Genomic DNA, 24410 nt, shown 5'->3' on the forward strand with positions numbered 1-24410 from the left:
TATACGGGTATATTATTATTATAACCCAATTCAAATTGAACATACTAGGTTGATACTCAAATACTATTATAGTATGTTTATGATTTCGAGAAAATAATACGATGGTATAATTAATCCATATCAATTATTTGAAAACATTACATTCGCACTTTGCACAAAATTACAAACACATTCGAAGTTTGCCGCACACGTACAGACCACGTGATATTTGTTTACGCAAAATCGTCGCTTTTCAAAATGGCGAATTTGATTACCAGATTTTACTGCGATGAATCAGTATGTTCCTTTTTGTCTTTTTTTATTCGTAGGTTTGTTTACTATGTACACCGAGAAATTTCCATTTATAAACTCGGAAACGATTTTTACAGAAGAGTTTTGGAATATAATGCAACCAAAACTGGAAAAAATTCTATCATGGGTGTTGACTTCCTGAATTAGCTAACCCCAGGTCCATGCCACTACGTGAACCACAGTGGATATTAAGCCATTTCCACACTGGCAACAAGTTGCTGGCAACCTCATTAAATTTTACGATACTTACCATAATTGCTTAAGAAATTTTACAATTATCGTAAAATCTAACGAGGTTGCCAGCAAATTAACTTGTTGCCAGTGTGGACCCGGCATTAGATGCACAAAACTTAAATAATATATATTATAAATAAAAATTTAAAATTATAAATATATATTATGATTTATGTCTTCGACAGCCCTGATGAAATAAATGTGAAATATGAGTCGGATCAGTCACAGAGCAAATTTATTAACACAAACAACTTTGACACGACCTTTTTATATTAACTAGTAGACCAGATATTATGGACCACATGTTAAAAAATCATATTTTCAATTCTCAAGGCCAATTCTGTAGAACGTCCTCTTAATTGACTCGGGTAACGGCTTATTTTGTTTTGTTGCGCCAAAGAAGTATAACTTCTAACGCGCGTACATAAGTACCTACACACACCGATTTTTTTTATCTATAACTTAATGTCATTGATAACAACACAAATCCAACTGTTCGGTTTCGAAAATGTATGACACAATTCGTTGGGAAATTAATCTTATCTTTTGGAGTAACGAATCTATGACGCTTCTATATATATATTTACCATATATTTACGTATGCACATACTTATTTATGTGTATGTTCGTTTTCGTTGTATATTCAACTCATTCCAGATTTCAGCTGTTGATTTTTTTCTGCACACGTGACACATTTACATTACAGACGTTTCGTATTCGATTTCCGTCTCACCATAGGCGCCATAACATGAGCAGACTTGAAAAGTACGCATAGGTAGGTACATGATTTTTATTATTAAATGTAAAAATGGTTTCATTATTGCCAGTCATATTGTCGATGATTTCATCATTTTTAAATTAATCCAAAATTATCTTAAAAAAATATAAAAAATATAATATGATTAAGTAGGTACTTACGCACAAAATATTTGGATTATTTTTTTCACACGTTTCTAGATATTTTGTGGAAGAGGGTTTTTTTGTGTCCTGTCCGGGAACTTGTACGTATGCAGTTCGCCGTATCACACCTCACCGTGAAAAAATGTTGTATTGGAAATATGTAGGTATATGGCCGTATATTAAAGGCCGTCCAACCTCTGGGTCGTATTGTACTGACATAAAAATCATGTCTAAATAAAACACGGTTCTGCTCGGTTTATACTTTACAATCTTTACATTGTACACTGTACATAGAGTTGGGTATTTCCGCGAGCAAATCTCAATCTCGAGATTCGGGATTTCCCGAAATGATGAAATTTTGAATTCTCGAGATTCGGGAATTTCAGAAAATAATTCTCGAGATATCGAGAAAGTTTTAAAAAAACCTGTAAAAATCCTAAAATCAGTGTAAAAACAGACGAATTCCAACAAAATATATTTTTTTTATTTAAATTAGAAGACGAACTAAATAGAAGTAGGAAAACAAAAATAATTCAAAACATTACTTATTAAAATAGAATTTCAATGTTTTTTGAAATTCTGACTGTCTCAATGGCTGCGTCTGACAACCGCGTACACTTATGAGACACGAAATTCCCTGATGTTGAAAAATTGCGCTCATTTTGAGTCGCCGTTGGCTTAACTGTGTTAGGTAGTTAGTTTGTGTGAGTCTTTGAACGTTTTGTATTTTCTGTCCACTTTTTCATATAGAAAAATCGTTTTTTCAATTAATATTTGATAATCTTAGATTTTACCGAAATGTAAAAAATTTCAATTCTTGAGATTCGGGATGGTGAATCTCGAAAAATTCTCGAGAATTCCCGTCGGAAAATTCTCGAAACCCAACTCTAACTACAGGAAGCCAGCAGCTAACAAAAATTGAAAATAGCCGATATACCTACTGGATTATTTGTTAGCTTAGGTTATGTTTTCATTCTTGAATTTTTCCAAAATCAGCCACGATAATTGAATTAGTCTTCATATTATTATTGAATCTAATAAAATTGGAGACCGTATAGTATACGGATACGCTCATCCCTTTCCGATAAGAAAGCTCACGGCAAACTGTGCCACGATGAAATGTTTTACGTACAATTTACACGTAGGTAACAGTGTTGTGTAGGTCTGCGCTCCCGGGTTTCAGCACAACTTTGAATGGCACCCAATGTTTGTTACGATGTGGAAACGTGGCGGTTGGTCGAGGGAATTTCAATTATGTAATAGTACCTATTGTCAACACAAAAAAATGGATTTGAATTTTATGTCGTTCATTTGAGTAGGTACACAAAAAGTGCATAGTAAACTTACTTAAGTAGGTTCCTATATTATTTTTTTGTCTTCGATAGTACCTAAGTATAGAATGGTAGAAGATTAGGTACTTACCTACTTGATATTCAAAAATTAAACAATAGTTGTCGTTCTGACGTCCTAAATAATTTTCCAATGTTTGTGTTACATCAATATATTGCTTGTATTCTGAGATATATTATATACTTAGCACCGGTCCTTTGATGTTTTCCAAGTAGGTACTTACAGATAACAATACATATTATTGGTAATATACTTTTCCTGAAAAAGAGGATGATCTGTCAGTGCAACTATTGATTTTCCATGTCCTTGTGAAGCGGTATTAGATCACCCGGTATAATGTTGGCGCCGGTTTGCGATAGTGAAATTTAATTATTATTATCGTAAAGCAGCGAATGACAACATCGATAACAAAGATAAAGTGACAATAAGTAGGAAGATAGGCCAATGATTCCTAACCTTTTTTGTTTAGTGGACCCATACTTGGATAAACAAACATTGAGGTCCAGACCGGGTGATTCAGGTCCAGCGTTCAAAGTGTAAAATCCTGGAAACGTTATTATTGTAACTCATTTTGTAATACTCCATGGTGGTATATTTCATAGGAAAAATATTTCTAAGGGTGCCTCCAAATTCATCAGCGCAGTAGGTCTCTATCTACTCACTGGAGTCACTGGAATCATTTCATAAAAAAAATAACGTCCTGAGTCCGGTCACGCATACAAAATCGTCTCGACTGCGACATGGTCATGAATCAAAACGACCGGCAATGTTGCAACCATTGATATACTACTAGATGAGGAGTTCCCATACAAGTGTCATTTTAAAAATGTACCACAAAAGAAGATATTACGAATATCGTCTTATAATATTTCCTGGTACCTATAATGCGTTAAGACCGTTAACATGGGTTCCTGAATTTCACCCGTATTGCCCTGGCTGTAAAACTAAATTTGCATTCTTGGAATAGTGACCCTAAGGGTGTCTGCAACCCAAAACTTGCAAGCTACCCAAAATTCATGTCTGAGCGGACAGAGCAAGTCGTCATGCGCTGACTATTAGTTAGAGTAAGATGCAAGCTAGATCGCGCTTACTCATAATTATTGCCAGGTCGTTTTCGAGACAAATATTAACACAATGCTTACGGGTCTTTTTAATTAATTTTGGAATTAACGTGTTAATTTGCATTTGTAAAGTAATTAGCAAAAACACAATTTTGTGCGGCCCGTAAGCATTGGGTTAAGTGAGCTTATATCGAGTTAAGTCCGCTGATATTAAAACAGTAAGTTTTAACACTGGCCGAGTCGCTGAAAATCGGGCATCATTTTAAGAAGCGATTCATCCAGTAGTACATATATCAATGGTTGCAACTATCTTCCGCGCACACGAGCAGTGACGTCAGGCGACTAGCCAATATAAATGACTGATCGCATGCGCCGATGTGACATTTTGCTATCTACATGCGGTCCATGTCAAATGAAATTTGTTACTTGCGACAAGTAGATATTGCACGGAAGCTATGTGCGATAGTACGTTAATTAAGTTACACGTGTTTTGTGAATGAGAACAAAATCACATCGACAAATTTGACGTGTCGCAGCCGTGACGAGATTGTATGTGCGATCGGGATTAATAGTTTTATTGGCTCGTTTTAATCATACTTGGAAGATACATGCTTTCGTCTAGCTAGAGTGCAAACAAATCATGGGATTAATCACCCTATTTTTTATTATTACCCTTCTCAGTGGCATTTGTGTACCTACAGCTTGTATAAAATGTCACTAGGTACAGTGTACACTAAACAGAATGATATCTCATCAGTCAGCACTCCTATTCAATATTCTACTTCATGTAATATGATCCCATAAGCAAAAATGCAATGTCCTGATGCAGAACATTTTGTCATCGTAATTGCAATATAAAAATGCGCTTTACTGCAGTCCAGGTGTGTATCAAGTTTACACAGCCATTGTTTTACGTGCGGTAAAAAACGGTTGCAAATCAAATTTCTTGGAAACACATCTCGAGGCTTTGTAACAATGAAATCGCAATAAACAAATTTATTCTATGCAGTCAAGTGATATTCTAAATTATTATATTATTTCCTGTATCCACACTAGCAACACTTTGAACCACACACCAACTTACTGGCGATTTTTTTATACCTAAAGAAATAAAATCTTATATTGCACGAACGGGTAAGACAAAAGAACGTCGTTCTTATTTTGACACCCCATCAACATTATTTTCATAATCCATCAAATCAGATGGTTATTATAGAAATCACTACCATCTTAGTCTATGGGCAAATTATCAAGTTTTATTTATGTTGGCAGTTTGAAATGCATAAGCATATAGTCCTATTTGATTCTAAAAGGAAAAGTTTTGACTGACAGCTCTGAAAAGCTATTTTTTTAGTAATTTTTAAGGGGGCGGGTTGAAAACCTAGCAGGTGCTGCTGACTTCTCCATTTATCCCACCTACTTCTTACAGGTTTTCGCAATAACGCACTTTTCCGGATACATTCCACATACACAGACAAGTCACTTTGAATCTTGCGATAAATACCTGACCTGTGGATGTATAACGAAGTGTGTTCACCAAAGAGTTGCAGCGAGGTGTCGCAGGTTAGTAGTAAGTCCATCGAAAGTTCATTTTGCTATTCTGTTTATAGAGTGCATTTTATTACATAAACTTGTATTTTAATATAAAACTTAATGAAGGCGACTCGTAAATCTGAATCGTACTACTTAATATCAAAGCTTAGCAACTGTATTTAGAATCGCAATTCGACCAATTAAGATTGTTTATGGTAGCTGCTTTGTGAATTACCCGTTTGCTAAACGAAACGTGACTTGGGGATAATAAACATAATCAAATAAAGGCGTTCGTGAGATTAATTTATTAGTTATGGTTGGCGATTACGTGTTGGGACTGTCTGAATAATTTACAATTTACCTAATGAAGCTAATATTTAACTAGCAAATTGCTACAATTCCTGGATTCCCGCCTTCTATTGGTGCAGCCTTCTGTCAAAGATTTTGCGATCGATGCACTACATATCCCTATTCTGGACCAGTCGTATCAAATTTGATGAATCAATGGCTGATGCAGTCCTGCAGTAAGTTGTAGTCCGTAATGGTATTGATTGCCAGCATTGAAACACTTATTGCAGCAAAAAATTCGAATACATCAGTGAATCTCCTATGATGCACTGCATACTGATTCATCTATACATGGTTTAGCATTAAACGTAAACACAAAGTATCTACATACATTTTTAATGTTTTGAGATTGAGTGTGCAGCAAATGATAGTGGTCTAACTCTGTACGAATGTAGTTGTGATTTTCAGAACAGCGTGTCTCATTTTTTAATGTTTTAGTTTTATCCAGGGCTTCGAACCGTTACTTTTTTTCGTTTCGGTTTTCGTTCCGGCTCAAGTAAAAAAATATATCGATGGCCGTGGGGAACAATCACATAGTCAATATCGCATGTTTTTCAGGACGCAGTCTGTGACATTTTTTCAAAGAAATCTTTCCCTAATTTTTAAAAATTATCATTTCATTGTCATTGATTTATGCAAATTTTTTTTTAGAAAAATATAAACTTATACAATAAAAAATCTTAAAATTCGACGTGATTGTTCCCCAAATCGGTACGAATCCAGTTTTCGTTCCGAAAAAAATAACGTTTTTTTCAGTTCTCGCTTGAACTCCGAGTGGAAGGTAGTGAGTGACCTAAATTAATGCGCGAGTTTGAATATGTACCGGTTTAAAAATAACGGTTTTACCGGTTTATGGTTCAGTTCCGATTTGAAGCCCTGGTTTTAACGCTTGTCCCATAACATTTTATACGGGGAACGAAATGATTTTTGCAAGGGTAAACACACTAATAAACGTTAATAATATATGCCAAAATTCAATTTATATTTATGAGTATTATATTTTTGATACAGACACTAGTAATATTTTCTATTCAACATTACCTATTGTCACCGTCAAGAAGACTAAAAGTGCGGCCACACCGGCAACAAGGCGCGCGACAACTCGTTAAATTTTACGATAATTATCATAATTGCTTAAGAAATTTTACGATAATTATCATGCTTATCGTAAAATTTAACGAGTTGTCGCGCGACTTGTTTTCGGTGTGGACTCGGCATAATAGTTCATACATTTATATTCATTTTGTTTTTCTATGATTATGATCTCACACCTTTTCTGTTGAATGAGCGAAAATCAAAAACATTAATTTGTATATAGATTCTCCTAGTGATCCTACAATTTCTTGTTTGCTAATCGTCCATTATCTTATTCCATTCTAACGGGACATGTTATTCATTCTTCTCTTAGCACATGTCGATCATTAATCTTTAAATAGTTTCTCAGCTTGTCATCGTTTTTTATCGCCTTTTTTGTGCCTGTAATCCGCAGGTGATATTTTATAGGTACCGGTATCACAATGATCGGCCTCAAGTTCCATTGCCTACTTGTTCATGATTAACTTCGCAGGTTTTGAATGATAGAAGTGCTTTAGTGACGATGCACTATCTATGTTCACGTTGGGCATTGTGTGCTGCCGAGTAAGCATGTCATAGTATACGACAGAATCTACTCACAATCCATTATTGTTGGCATCGTTATTAGCTGATATCATTGTTATATTATAAGAAGTCTGTGTTCCTTCCTCTAGGGCTGAGGCACACTAGCCTACAACGCGGCCGACAGAAAAATGATCGTAAACAGTTTTCATTTAACGCAGTTTACATACAATATGAAGCGCCTAGTTTCAAAAGCCCCTAAAACGGTTTTTGAAATTTTTTGAGTTAGATATTTATTTAGATCGATATTTTTGTTACCTATGTTATGGCCAAAGATTGAACTTTATAAAACGCCAAAAACCATTAATACGTAGGTATGTTCAAAAATTACGGTAAATTTCAAAACGCGCTAAAATAGGTGGGTGTGCTTTTCAAATGCCCCTAAAATGCAAAGCTAAAATACTCTTTAGAATGTAACGAATTAAAAAAAATAAATACATAAAGTTTACAGATTTGATAGATATGATTTTTTCTCATTTTTCTCAAAACCACCTAAAATTGTTTTTCTCATTTTTCTCAGAACTACCTAAAACCGTTTTAGGGGCTTTTGAAACTAGGCGCTTCATATTCACTCACACACAGGTGTATCTTAGTCTGAACTAGCATGTCTATAGGATTTAATCATTTAAGCCTAGAATTATATAATCATAATCATGGCCCTCACACCCTGAAGCGGGCCCCCAGGCTAGGAGCTTTGGCGGCCTCCCTACCTATCGCTAAGGATAAAGGCAGTGTGACGCTCTACAGTAGCGTTTTCCAAATGGTGTACGTGGAAAAAAATAATGTGTATATTTAGTGTTTTATTGTATATTTCAATACATCCATTTGAATTTGGAGATGTCAAGTATTTATACACAATTAAAAATTGTATCGTACAACCACATAATTTCCAACAAAATATATCGTTGCTAGAAAATAGCGATGCAGGCGATTTTTTTTACTATTGAATCAAATTTGTGATGTGTGTTTATCTCACTTATCTAGTCGACTCGCCTCGCCGGGCCCCCAGGCTAGAGCCCAGTCAGCCGCCTCCCTTGTGAGGGCCATGAAAGGGGTCACATCGGTCATTCCACTATTCTCGGTCCCGGTCCGTCGTTTTGTGCCCTTTGCCTACCTGTCCACTCGCCGAGTAACACGTCCAGCACATTGGCATTTCATCTACTTGGCGACCTATATCACCTCGTGTCATTGTCTGCCTCTTTATCCACTGATGTATTTTGCGATCTTCCCACATTATGCCAATCATGCACCTTTCCATGCCATGCTGCGCTACTCGTAATTTTGGTAAGTATTTATTTTTCATTAAGTGTCCATGTTTCACATGCATTATGTATAAATGTGAGCACTGATAGATAGCACACATCGGTTGCTTAAAACGCAATGGAATGTCACTTTTAAAAATACTATGCAGGCCCCCAAATTGATGTTGATTAATATTTGTTGTCCATGATATACGTACTTGTTAACCCGCTCGATTTGAGTGCTATTGCTGGAGAATCGCTTGTGGTTCGCTTTTTTTGTTCCGTGATCAAATAAACATTGAATACATAGAATTTGTATTAGGCATTATTTATCATCCACAAATTAATGACAATACTACTCCTTAACATACATTTTATTACGTAGTACATCCTAATATATCCGTTCATCACTATATTGTGTAAACTGTACATTTTAATACTGTAAATGTTCTCACTTTCGTATCTCACAATACGTCGTTAAACGGTTCCTATCTTTGTTATATTGTTATGAACAAGCATTTATAGAGATTAGGCGGTTAGCACACTTGAAGAGATAACCAAAAAATAAAATGACGACCCTAGACAGAAAACATAAAAGGCGTCCCGTGACGATAGCGGATAGATAGACCCATCAAGGTGCCTGCCTGCTTGTGACTCTGCTGCTCGGGACAAGTGTTTCGCTTGACGCGCGTTCCCCTGCCCACATGCACTGCTTTTCAGGGCTATTAAATGTATTTATTTAAATTTAAACATACCTGCCTTCCCCATTAGTTTAAGAAATAGGAACCTTCAACCCGATTTTCGTAAAAGCTGTTATTGAAGAGTTTTAAAATCTTATTCGTCTTGGGTACCTAACTGCATTTTTAACCATTTATATATCTTAAAGGCTCGTTATGGGTTTCTCGATAAATAACCCAACATAATATTTTACTGTAATATAGGTACACGGTGAACAAATTGACAATGACAAATTATTTGGACCTTTGGGTTAAATAATATAGTTGAAAATATGAGATTGATTGATTCATCATCATCATCATCAGCCGCGGTCTATTCACTACTGAAGGCTTCCCCTAGCTCCCTCTACTCTTATCTGTTTTTAGTTTTTCGCTGCCATGTACTCCACAAAAGTTTATGAGTAATTTCTACAATAAACTTGACCAAAATACCATCCAGAGTTACTAATTTAGCTCGACTTCGCGTTTCTTGAACGTATTTTAAATGGGTTTTGTTCTGGGCCACCGCCTTTTCTCCTTAGATATAGTACCTGCTATATTACGTATTAGGTACTATCAGGGAACTCAGAGTTAATGGGAACTGAAATACATAACAGGTAAGGCGATAGCAGGTTACCGACTCGAGTAAGGAAGAATCCGGGCTAAACTTTCACATGTGTCAATAATACGTTTTACATTGAATACTGAAAGCTGCTCTCGGTTTATGCATTTACGCTCATTTAATGTTGGTGTATTACACACACCATTGCACGTGCATAATGCGTGCTTCATTTTCGTAGGACACTCACACATTCAAAATCCTGCTTCCACCATGCGGCTTATTGAATATGGCCTATCGGTATTCTATTTGTTATCTGTTCTGTGGGTACTATGTATGGATAATGTAGATGCAATCTAAGTTACCGATATTGGCCATATAATATGGTTCTCGTAGCCAAGATTTTTGTACCTACTAAAGTATTAAGTTTATTTATAAGTACTAATAATTATATAATTATTGTCAGCTTGAAAATCCCTTTTGGCGATCGAAAAATAAGCTGGCGGTTTCATGAAAATAAGCCCAAAATCTTTTTTTTTTTGTTGTATTTTGAAAACCTTGTTTACAACAATGCCAAATGGTGCACTGGTTTTGGTTTGCCCTTAAAGGGAGTTGAAATTGCCTCGAATTCTCGTACCATTGTCATTCTGACTTATAAAGGATGATAGGTACCTACTCATCCCTACTTATATGAAATGATTTCCATTGAAAAATAATATTCTCTCAGAACCTATTTACCTACTCAGTATTGTACCTACATAGTACATTCATACTAAATATAAAATTATTGTACCTAATAACTTCTTGATAGAAAAAACCCATCCGTGCTCGAAAATTTGGACATAAGCATAATATCTTAGATTATAGAAAAATATAGATAGAGCAATTGCATGTGTGTCCTTCAAAACATGACGAACTTTTTCATGCACTTGCCTCGCCCCCTTCACGCTTCCTCCGCGACCCTTTCCTGGGTTATTCGAAAATATGTGTGACAGTGTGCGTGTCGTAGTGTTGCCACATATCGAATATTTATTCCAATGTTATAATTTTACAAGCGATGTTTTTATAAATTATATTATGGCAACACTGGCGTGTTGGCTATGCACTTGATAAAACATTACTCACTAAAATCGGCTCATGCGGGGGGCTTGCATAATATATATTATGTAGTTGGGCGTATAATAGTTCACCCTGAGTTGTTGTATCGGAAACCAATGGCCGTATGGCATTGAGATCAAATTATTGTCTGAATAAAACATTTAAAAATACGTATTAATAAAAAAAGACCGACGAAATTAGGTAACAAGTAAATTAAATTAAAAATACAAACATATTGGGTACAAGTCTGTTTACTGGAAGCCAGGCGAGAACAGCGGCAATTTTCATAGCCAATTTCAGTAAAATCCGTGAATTCAAGAAAGGTAACCTAACCTAACCTAGGCCTTGGCCGAATTCAAATTAGCAATGCGGGTAGACGAATGGTTTTCAATAATGCATCTCTCTCAGCCGACACAGTTTTCATTTGACTAGCATCAAGTAGAGTAGTTTGCGTGCCAAAGTGCTTAAAGAAACCTCCATAGTACATGCGAGGCATACCTAACATGACCTAACCTAACAAATAAGCTAGTATATCGGCTATTTTCCAAATTGTTTGCCGCTGGCTTCCACTACATAGACAAGAACCTCGTATTGTATGGACATGTTTTTACTTATAAAATTCTGAATGATCCAAAAGTAAGTTAGCAAGTAGGTCTACTCGGTATCACAGTTCACCGTAAGATGTCTTACCGGTAACAGATGGCCGTATAGCATTGAGATTTTTAAAAATCGCGTTAATGTATCATTGACGACAGTGATGTTCCAATTTTATTTGATTCAACAAGAACATTAATTTGATTTTGATTGGTAAGTACAATGACATTAATATGGACGAAGCATCTAGAAAATAAAATGACACTCACTTTGTGTCGGGTCTGCCAGATGGCGAAATTCATATTTTAATATCGGTATCCTACGCTCAAATGAACATTATGCTTGCAAGCGGTCTGGCGACACCGCTGGGTCTGCCCATACAAAATTTCTGACTGTCAGGTTTCGACTCCACCGTTATTATTGTGTTACAAAATGCCAATGTGCCTAGTTAAAAATTGGAAAAAAATTCTACTAAACACTCCAAGAAAGATGGGATATCACTTTGCATGTGTTAGTATTATTTATTATTTATAAAATGCCATTTTAAGATATTGATGAATGTTTATTCAACGCAATTGAATGACAGGAACCATTGGACAGTCAGTCGCCTGTGATTCGCTGGGCTCACTTGCGTCTAATCTCCGAGAAGTCGTAAGTAACCGAGAATCTGTTTCTAACGCAATGGGTCATGACACTAATATGCCATTACAATAAAGGTTATATTACTATAAATTCTCGAAGCTTGTATCGCATAATGGAAACGGATACGTCAATGGTCACGTGACATCTACCTATACATCTGTGAATGACTTTCATGCACAATTTCTCTTGCGCGCCGCGTATGAAGTGAGTCGTCCATTTAATATGTCATTGGGTAAGTACGACTTAATATTTACGAGCACCTGCTAGAATTGTATACGAAATGATTGTATTTTATTACGTATTTTTCAAGTGTTTTATTTGGACATGAATTTGATCTCAATACTATACAGTCATCAATTTTCCATATTGTGTAATATCTCACGAACGGACTGTATACTTACAAATTTTCGGACACGAATAGCAATATGATAATATACTTGAACATCGAACGATTTTGATTTGAGTCTCATATTTTTATGTAATGGTGAAGAGATAAATATATTGAATGTAACACTCGATGGATGAATGCAGCAACCATGATTTACTATCCGCAAGTATATAATAACCTCTTGTGGTCCGTAAACTGTTTTGTAAATAGCATTTATCTGCCAGACCAAAGCTCAAAATTGTTCCAAAAGACGAATGGGCTTCACGCTGCCGTGTAATTATTTCAACATCAAATTTAAGACACGGTCTCTATTGGTCTAGCATTTCAATAATAATCGTTTGTATTGGAACATTCAAAACGACATAATCGACAAAACATTATACATGTAACATTGGAACTTACTGCCTATTGCGTAAAATCTACACCTACTTACCTAATATCAGACATTGTGTATTCCATCCATAATAATAAACTTTGGACGTATGTATTACATGCTTACGCCCTTTCTTGAAATTGTTTCTGCTGAGAACACAAAAATAATGGGAAGCGGGTTGCCTCTTGGGCGAGGTTGTAGCAAGATTTAAATCTCGAGTGTGGAGAAATATGGGATAATCGTATTAAAGAATACCTATGCTATTTCAATAGTTAATACTATGTATTTTAGTTGGTTACGTTAAGACGGTACTTCAGTGAAACGGCAAATAATTTTCAACTATAGGTGCGACGAAATTTCTGACTGGCTGGCAATCGGAGAGCGAAAGTAGAGCTGTGAACACGTCAATTTGTTTTGTGATGGCGACGGGGGAATTAATTCTTAAATCGTGTAAAGATGACTAAAAAACGTTACCCATTTACTTGAAAAAGAAAACATGCCAATGAATATATTATTATTATTAGTAATAGAACAATAAACATAACATTAAATGGACGCATGTTGACTTTTTATGACAAATTAGGTTTTGTTCTGCATGCGTCATTTGCACAATCTTCGCGTCGCGTAGTCACGATCGTTTTAGATCGTGCCTCAGCTGAAGTGTATAATATAGCCTGCTTTCAATCTTTGGGAAGAATCGACGCGTTTTTTTTATTGGGTAAAACTATCCTGCTTCAAAACTTTGGCCCATGGCGATGGTTTTTACATTTTTATTTATTAATCTGTTCTGGATTTGACCTCTTTAATAATCACCTTTTCTTCACCATAATATGCATTAATTATATTTCTTAGGTATTTATATCTAACGTCGCATGTTATCATTGCCACACAGTTAATACTTTGGACGCGGAAGACGCACACGGCGCGTAATGACCAGGCGGCCGATCGATGTAATTAACGTGAATTTTAAAGGGGGCAATTAAAATCTCATTATCTCTTCAGCAGCGAAAGCGTTAATCTAGTTTTATTTTATCGATCGGTATTAATACATCTTTCGTTCAGTTTAAAAATGTTGATGTAATTTTAATACAATGGACCGCATTCTAGACGAGAATCTAGCTAGTCGATATAAAATTTGACCCCGCTGTGATCTCGGTAGGTAACGGGACATTGAAATCAAAATGTGGTATTATTGATTTAATTGTCAAACTATGTTTCAATCAGCGTCCGAGTTTGCTATGTGAATTCCGTTTTACAGCTTTCAATTGGCCCGTTCCACTTATTCTATTGCTCTGAATAGATATTTCGATCTGGCGATAGATGATAAGCGACGCATTGATGTTGGGAATTCCGGATTCAAAATTGGACATTGACACAGATCGGATATTTTATGCATGTTAATTTAGGTGCACGCACACAGAAAAATTGTTTGGAGAGTCCATTAAAAAAAATATATATACCTATCTTTTTATTGATTTTATATGCAGCTGGAGGGGGCGAGGTTAACAAAACCTGTCAAGTGCCACTGACTTCCACATTTACCCCGCCTACTACTTATGCTTCTCGTAGATTCAACCGCGAAATACCGCACTTTTTTGGTACATTATCCATACCTAGACACTCCACACTTTGAGTTTAGCGATAAACACCTGGCCTGCATGTATAATTAAGGGTTTCACCTACGAGTTATTTCGAGCTATCGCATCCCCACAAGTGGTTATCGAATACGTGTGGCTTAACAGTCATAATTATTAGGATCGTTAGTGTCCATCTGTGTCGTCTGTTCTGTCTTGTCTTCTCGACAGGCATATGAATATTAAAGCAATTAATGGATGCCCCAGATAGTTGCACTAAGTAATTATTTATGAGTGCAACAGGCCTTGCATGTCGTATAATGCCGAGAGAAGTGGGGCCAACCCATTGTGAAGGTTTAGTTCGAGAACCAAATCGTCCGGGTCATGATTCTCAGTCACAAGGTGATTTATATATTTATTATACATTTCTGGGGGGGGGGTCCGAATCCGCAATTGTGCCGAATTAAAATCAAAATTAACAACTTCATTTGCGCGTCAGTTTATTTTTCAAATTTAGAATTTACGTTTACGTATAATATGTTTTCTTCTAACTTAACCCTTTTAAGACGTCGTCTTCCGTTTGTGTTTTCTCTCATGCGTTAAAGACAGATAGACAAATAAATCATTAATCTGATGATTATTGTTGAATAATACTAGATTTTGATGTTCACTATATTCACGACATAAGCAACAATCCTAATATTGTATTGTACCTATAATATCTATACATATATTTAACATGTATTTTTGGTACTCATATTCCATGAGTTTAAAATTTAAATGAAACACATATCGTATAATTATATCTAATTAAATCTATTTCATAATAATTGTGGTAAATAGGTATAAAGTGATTATCAAAAATTAATGTAAAAAAAGATAATGTCCCTTTGAAGAGGACGAAACCGGTACAAATTTAATTAAAAACGTGAAATAAGTACCTACTATAAAATTGTGTTTTATTTAATTAAGTAAACAAATAATTAATCAAAGATTCAAAAATTATTATTAATTACCGTCGAGGCAAAGCTGATTCCATTGTACTTATATCATAGGTATCAGTTGTACTTCTCACCTATTTATGACTTTCATATTGAAATATCCCTAAATTACAAACGCTTTGAAACTATAAACGACTACCTACCTATTTAATTATTACTTTGTTCTTGTTAGTTAAGCCATAGTTCTAATCCTAATGAATTTTCTCACACTCACCCAGTTGCTAAAGATCTGTCTCTAAAACAACTTGAAACGCATTTATTTCATTCTGATTAGGTTTTCTACCCTCCACCGCCCCTTTGCCGCTTTCTTCCTCTTCCCATCTGGCGTCGAAAGTGGGATGGGTTGTCGGTCCGAATGGACAGGACTGGTTTCCTTGGAACCTGTTCCGAATGACGCCCGCGGCCAGTGGCGTAATAGGGACATGTAATATCCTTTCTCGGTCGCTTTGTTTTGTTGTGTTTTATCGGCTTGATGATTGGGCAGTGCCGTAATAAAAAATATAGTTTTAACGATTCGGAGATCATAATAAATAATTACAAGAAAGACTGTCCGATAGAGGGTGTAGGTAGACGACGGAGCAAGGACCACTGCAGCAATCAGGCCGTGACACGAAACTGTATACTTCTATGGTAGAGCTAGTTAATGTTCATACTTCGAATGTAATATGGTAAACTGTTTGTAGAAAGAAAATGATGATTGTTGCATATTATTGAAATAAATTGTAATAATTTGAATGAAATCTTCATTTATTGCGAACAGGTTAGATATTTTTGAAGATGATCAATATAACACGTCACATGCAGTTCAGTGGCACGACCTGAATTTATGGCTTTGATAACGGAGGTTACTGAAAAATGTACGCACTTGATAATATCATGTTTGCTTATCCAAATTGGCGATAGGGATATTATGGTGCAAATTAGTTACTTATGAGGTTTGATTATTTGCGTCCGCAAGAGTTATTCAGTGACGAAGTTAGTGAAAAATATATACTATAATATTATTTAAGTATCTACCAATAAATATCTTTTTGCAAATCGCTCTCATGTCAAAATACAAATAATTGCCACCAACAACTTTTTGGCTTAGCACTTAAGACGATACATCAGTGAAACGGCAAATAATTTTCAACTATAGGCGTGACGAAATTTTGGACTCGCTGGCATTCGAAGAGTGAACGTCGAGGTGTGAATACTTCAATTTGTTTCGTGATGGCGACGGGGGTATTAATTCTTAAATCGTGTAAAGATGACTAAAAACGTTACCCATTTACTTGAAAAAGAAAACATGTCAATGAATACATTATTATTGTTACTAATAGAACAATAAACAGAACATTAAATGGACGCATGTTGGATTTATATGACAAATTATATTTCGTTCGGCATGCGTCATTTGCACCCGCGATCCGCAATCCGCGCATCGCCTAGCCACAATCTTTTTAGACCATGACTCAACTGAGGTATAGCCAAATGCAGCGTCGTCCTCTGCTAGATTATTTTTACTTGGATAAAGAGTTGGGGGAATGATAAACATTATTCTGTCCTCTCATACGTCCCTTTTCTGGTTTTGATACTATGCAGAACTTCTCGGTTGTTTCTCATTAGTTTAAGGACGTCAGCATATTTTATTTGTTACCCGGCCAGCCCAAGTAATTTTCAGGATACATCTATCTATACAGTCATATCTCGGAAAAGACTTCGCTCTCCATGACCTCTCCTCGTTTAGCTACCATACATATACTTTCCATAGAATAGATAGTGCTGGATTTCCGCCAGTGTGATTTTCCAAAAATCTCACAATATCATCAGTCAAACAATTGAATCACAGCTTTTTACGATTTTAGTCAATATTTGTTCATCTGCTGTTTTTAGATGCTGAATAATCTTTTCCCTCACTGTCGTGATAAACCTATGGTTATATTATAAAAATATAAAGTATATTAATCAGGTTATTTCATAATTATTATTTATACTGATTCTCATACAAATGTAATAATATGATGCACCGTCACTGCAGCAGCGATGATTACTCAGCCGTCTAAAAATTCTCGGTAGAGCCATTGCCGAGACCTTTTGCCGGCTCGGTCGACTCGACTGCACTGCATTGTGCCCTTTTCACAATAACCGACCAACACAACATCACAAGCGCCAGTTTCTCAATCGTCGATACTATCAATTAATACTTTCATTATCTACGCACTTAATGAAATTATTAATTGGTTTAAAAATGTGAGTTTCTGGTTCGGTGTGCCTGGAACTTACATTTTACCTGCCGGTATTAGTGTGATTAGTTTAGTAATGCCTCGGTTACATTTCAATGGGAACCGGTTGAAATGACATCTTTTTGTACCAGAAAATGAATAGGTACGTACGTAGTCAAGGAATGCTTGATCATTCATTGCAATCTACTGTAATGTACTAATTCGTACATTTTGTTAGTAATCAGTTGATTACCGATCGTCAAGATTTGTGGGATAATAAAAAAATATATCGTCATATTACATAGTATACTGTTACATTCCCAAATGGTCCCCCATTTGGGGATGTCTCTGTGAATCTGGAGAGGCCCAAATCGATATCAAACCAACAAATAGTCGGTTGATTACGAAAATAAATATTAATAAACCGGCAACGTTGTACATGGTTGCCGGCGAAATTTCATATTGGGGAACTCCGCATTGTGTTGGTTCGCAAGCGGCCGTTTTTGTTTTGTTTTGGCGCGGCAGAACGTGGCCGGCTACGAGACAGAAAACACTGTTCGCTCGCGCTACGTATAAAATAAATTATATAAAATGTAGTAATCTAGTATATCATCATCATCATCATCAGCCTGAATCTATCCACTGCTGGATGAAGGCCTCTTCAAGTTGCTTCCACTTCTCTCGGTCCTGTGCATTGCGTTGCCACGTACTTCCGCAGAACTTTATCATTTCATCGATCCAGCGGCCTCTAGGTCTACCTTGTGGACGTTTTGTACTTCTTGGATACCACTGGATGACTAGATTTGTCCAACGATTGTCTCTTCTTCGAGCTATGTGTCCAGCCCATCTCCATTTAAGGCTTTTAATAAACTCTATTACATCGCAAACCCTTGTCTGCTTCCTTATCCACTCATTCCTCTTTTTGTCCTTTCGCGTTATGCCCAGCATGCACCTCTCCATACCACGTTGTGCTACTCTAAGTTTCTGGATCTCATCAAATAAACTCGTCGTTTGTCCACCTTCAAGTCCTAAAATCCAGACAAAAAACCATACTAAAAATAAAAGTGACAGCTTGCTATTCACTTTCGAAAATGGAGGGAAGTGATAATACCTATAATATTGTTGGCTTCCCCACAACCGACTTGTACTTACCATATTTTTTTAAACTACAGCAGGTAATGAAGCCCAATGACAGTAGTGTAGTGAAACAGTAATGTAGTTAGTAATATAAGTAAAAAAGACTTTGAGAAAATCACATAAATATATTGTGGGCTTGTTGGGAATTTAACCCAAGCCCCCGGATGAAAGGCCAGCAGCTTACGACCTAGACTACGAGGGCCTACATACACACCCTTTGGAATGACTTTAGCATTCATACACACAGGCAGGGAACTGAAATACCTAACGGGTGTGGAAGAATATGGGATAAATTAAAACACGTGTCAAGAATACGTCATTCTAAGCTTGTCCTTCGTTCTGACAACTGCTCTCGGTTTATGCACTGACGCTCGTTCAATATTGGTATATTTGAAGATTGCAACACACTATTGCACGTCTATAACGTGTGGTTCATTTTCGTAGGACACTCACAAATTCAAAACCCTGCGTAAAATTGTAGTGTATTGGGGTATAGCCTATCTGAATTCTATTTATTAATCTTGCATCTTTCTGTGCACACAGGGAACACAAAAATAACAATCACTTCTGTGCTAACAGCACCTACACATCATTACACTATTTTTGAGTATGGATTCTGCCGCGAGCTCGAAATGTCGTGACAATCCGAAAATATGTTCCAATGTTACTTACTATAATCTAAGGTTACCTAGGTATATACTTACTTGGACTGAGAGTTATAATAATACTGTAAAAAGTTTTATTTTTATTAAGTAGGTAGGTACATATTATTTTATAATCGTCTCGTCGCAGATTAGAAATAATTAATATCATTGCTCTGAGGAATTAATAGTCTAGTAGAGAAAACGTCTACCTTTTCATTTATTAAAAATTACATTAATATATTTCTCATGTGCGCATTACACGTAAAGGTAAACAGTGGAGAACATCTGGCGTCAAATGCCTGTCTCGTTGTAGGTAGTTATAGTCTTGTCTACCTGCTAGAATGCATATCCCGGGGTAAACATCCATGATATCCCCGACAAAATTCGTCGAAAAATTAGGTAGGCACACTTGCAGTCGGTTTTACAGTTTTCTTTAAAATTAAAACTAAATTGATCTGTCAATACATTCTATCGAATTAATATTACTTTATCTTTATCCACGATACGGAATAAAGTAGATTGGTTCCTGATTGGTGGAATTTGAAGCACCTCCGATTAAACGTAAACATAAAGAATAATTTGCATGAATAATTATAGTCAGAAGCCAAAGCACTCACCCGGAAAGTGAAAGACGTTAGTACGAGTCCCACTCAGTCCAATACTTTTTTCTATAAATACATAGATAATATTATTAATTACTTACAATAAATTATCAAAAACATCAATTCACAGTCATTAACAGTCTTAAGTATAGCATTTTTTTTATTCTACTTGACGTGTCACTCATTTTTTATTAGGTTTTAAGTGTTTAACTAAGTTTCTAACTAAGGCCATAGTCTGGGATCTTCACGGGTTGAGCATTAAAACATTGAACATTTACATATTTTTGTCATACAACTACTTACTCGAATATCTACAACACAAACATGGACCCTCCAAACCAAACCGCCCCGCACCGCACGAGCGTATCACGAGGCCCTACATTTGGTGTGAAGCATTAGCTGATGCTTCGAATATCTACAGCATGGTCCCCACAAGGGGGGCTGACAGGGCTCTAGCCTAGTGGCCCGGGTTCAAGGGGGGGGGGGGGGGCGTGGCGGGTCGACCACATAATTGAGATAAACACACCTATTAAATTTGCTCTAATAGTAAATAAAAGTCGCCCGCGGCGCTATTTTCCTTCGGGGTTATTACTATTTTAAAAATACATCTGAGTATGGTTGTGCGATGCAATTTTGGTCATTGTGTGTTGATACTTGACAACTTCATAATTCGATGTGTTAAAAATCGCTAAAAATACACTGAATTTTTATTGACCTCGAACACCATTTAGAAAACGCCACTGTAGGCCTCACATTGTCTTTAATCTTAATGATAGGTAGGGGGGCCCGCCAAAGATTCTGGCATGGGGGCCATGATCTACAGTTCATTGACGTGAATTATTAGAAACGGTGAGATTGTGCCCTGTTGAAGGGCGGTACATCATAAGGGGCGGTTGTAAGGATTTGAAACTCAAAGATGTGCACGTCAAAAGCTTTATGGAATTTGTCGGTTTATAATAAGCTGGGTAGAAATCCATATTAAAATTAGACGATTAGTTTCAAACTCGTTTGCTTATATTTTTAACTTTTTGATAATTTTCTTTATTCTGTTCTGTACGCAGGCACCTGTTTACTTTTCCATCGTTTGTTTTTTCATAGAATATCAAATTCAGCTCCGCCTGTTCGCTGGCTAAACAGAATTAAACTGGAGGTTGACTGCAAAGTCGTTTATTTTACGACTAACTTAAAACATGTTTTTTTTATTAATTTTAATGAAGTTAAGATATTTTATTCCGCTATTTTCTAATTGTTATATAGAAAAAAATATTCTAGTTGCAGTCGTAAAATATGCTTCATGGCTTTTTGCGATAATCTTAAAATGGTGGAATATTGAGGTTACCATACTTTGGAATTAACAGCCTCAAATTCAATAAGTAATACTGTAATGAAAATTAATTGAAAGGGGTGGCATTTTACGACTGCTTAAGCCTTATGGTTTAAGAAGGGGACATTGATTATAAAACAAGTCCTAAATCGAACGTATTTGTACTTTGTCCATTCAGTATTCACAAAAGAATAAGGTGAAACATTTGTACGTGTATAACATTCTAGATATATATTATGTAATATACCTAGACAAAATAACCCCTATCAGTTTTGAAGTTTCATTCCAACCTACTTTCAACCCCGTTCCAGCTAACCGACCACCGCACATCGCACCGGTAGCATGCGTCAGTGCATTTTAAATCCACACTGACTCCGTATCCAATGATTTATTGTACCTAAGTATTTACTGAAAGTATTAAATTTGTCCCCTACCTGCTACATATGACGTAAAATTCTAAAGTTGTAGGTATCTATCTACTCATTAAATTGAATAGTTTTTATCTGTATTTTCGATTTTTAGTAGATATACTCGTATAATCAATTGTATAACAACAAAAAATTGTGGGTAGTACTCATGGCCCCCACATCCTGAACCGGGCCCTCAGGATAGGATGTTTGGCGGGCTCATCTACCTATCGCTAAAGGTAAAGGCAGTGTGACGCACTACAGTAGCGTTTTCCATGGTATACGCGGTAAAATTAATGTGTATTTTTAATATGTACATCCATTTGAATTATGGAGTTGTCGAGTATCGGCACACAGTTAAAAATTGCATCGTACAATCAAATATTTTAATTAATAACAATTATTTAACTAAAATAGCGCCGCATTTTACTATTAGAACAAATTTGTGGTCTGTGTTTATCTCACTTATCGGTCGACTCATCACGCCGGGCCCTTCCTGAGCCCCTAGGCTAGAGCCCTGTCAGTCCCCCCCCCCCTTGTGGGGGCCATGGTTGCACTCACCGTAGAGCGTATACCCAAAAAACCTAGATAGCTTAATAAATTGTTTACATCAAATAGAAAATGTTATTTAACAGTAATATCATAAATAGCGACGCCAAGATTAGCGAAAGATTATACGTGTAATCCACTATAAATTTTGAGGACTGGTCAATGAAAAAGAGGACCTGTCTCGGAAAAGAAAAATAAGGATTGAGATTGCAAGGAGAGCCTCGATTCGGTGTTATGTTTTTCCAACCCTTCTCTATGGCATGGAGATATGGACGCTAAACCAGGATATGTCGCAAGGAGTCGAGGCCTCCTAGATGTGAAAGATGTTGATGCCCTCAAACGAGTGGGATTCAGTTTAGACCAGTGGTTCTTAACCTTGTTCGATCGAACCCCAGGGGTTCGGTGAGTCAGTCTTAGGGGTTCGGCGGAGGTCAAGACATACACCCGACTCATATGATTCGTGATAACACCCCCCGCTTGGCCATTATTGGCTGCAGGTGATTACAGCAGGAACTGAAGTAAGCAATTGCCACGCACTTGCATGATGAGCTTGCAAAGTCTCTCGACGGATACTTCTCTACAAAAGAGTCACATCCAGTATGGGTGAGACAGCCGTTCCCGTTTAGTGTTGAGACAACAGATGTCAATGATGAATACCTCGATGAAATCATTGAAATTCAGCAGAGCCAGGTTTAACAGCAACTCTTCATAACAACAACGCTCTCAACGTTTTGGTGTCAACAAATGGTAACGTACCCCGTTATTGGCTAAGAAAGCTCGGGAGATTTTCATACCGTTTGTTACAACATATCTTTGCGAGCAATCCTTTTCGAGGATGCTGGACGTAAAAACGAAGAAAAGGAACAGACTTCTAAAATGACATGAGAGTGGCACTTGCCAAGGTGAAGCCGCGCATTTCTGAACTGGTCTATGAAATTCAACAGCAGAAGTCACACTGATTTGCAGTAAATATTCATTATTATGTTTTTGTTTTTGTGTGAAAATCATGTTTTAATGGTTTTGTTCTTTGAACACAGTGATGTCGATGCACGTTTCATTTTGTGCACCAGTAAAATATATACCTATGTTTTGAATTTGAAAAAAATCATATTTTATTTTTCCAATTAAGAAGGGTTCGGTGAATGCGCATATGAAACTGGTGGGGGTCAGTACCTCCAACAAGGTTAAGAACCACTGGTTTAGACTCTCTTGCACCGTTGCGATATGGGTATTTCTTATACCAATGGGTACGCCGAACAATTGGATTCAAAATTTATGTTCGCCGCAAACATATTACTTATAGTAAATCAATTTAGTTTACAACACTTCAGATAAAGACTCAAACAAACTTATCATAAATGATGCCTATTTCGAAATCTTTAGAAAATCAGTTAAATTCGCTAAGTAGGTATCGTGAGAGGTACAGATTGACACAAATTTATTGAACTCTACCTTCACTAACTGCTTGGGTAAAATGTCAGGTGGTACTTGCGTATTTTGATTTTTAATAAATCACTATTCATCTCTCGTATATCAAACTTTGTGAAAGTAGGTAGGTAACTCTGCGTCGATTGATTGTTTATTTATTTTTTGCTTGGATAAACACTTGCATCGCGCGCTATCGATTCATGCCAATCAATCACTCAAACGGCTAACCTTTATACGTTATTTTTATTGATTATTAAATTTATTTACAATATTTCCCGTACAATAAATTCATTATGGCTGTATAGTTATGGCACACTTCGAAAATGTCATGTTTATGGTTGTTGATTTGGATTTTAACATGGAATATAATATTTTCTCTATGACAATATCGTAAACATTAAAAATTGCGAAATGTATTTCGATCTAATCTCATAGATAAGCATGTAATTAAATTTGAATCCATTTTTCTACTTACCTACTTATAACAACTTACTCGGGGCTATATTATAGTCAGGCTTATGTCCATAAATATTTACGAATGGATTTGGCCATATCA

The 24410-nt window shown here is 36.3% G+C and overlaps 1 protein-coding gene across 4 annotated transcripts in view; it reads left to right on the forward strand.

The window, feature by feature from the left end:
• The window catches only part of rols (zinc-RING finger and ankyrin repeat domain-containing protein rolling pebbles), a 427700-nt gene that overhangs the window by 136226 nt on the left and 267064 nt on the right, over positions 1–24410 (forward strand). The gene's annotated exons all lie outside the window — the stretch shown is intronic.

The sequence above is a fragment of the Rhyacophila brunnea genome, unplaced genomic scaffold (genome assembly GCF_057557595.1).
Source record: "Rhyacophila brunnea isolate RB1 unplaced genomic scaffold, BYU_Rbru_1.0 scaffold_14, whole genome shotgun sequence".
Taxonomy (NCBI): Eukaryota; Metazoa; Arthropoda; class Insecta; order Trichoptera; family Rhyacophilidae; genus Rhyacophila; species Rhyacophila brunnea.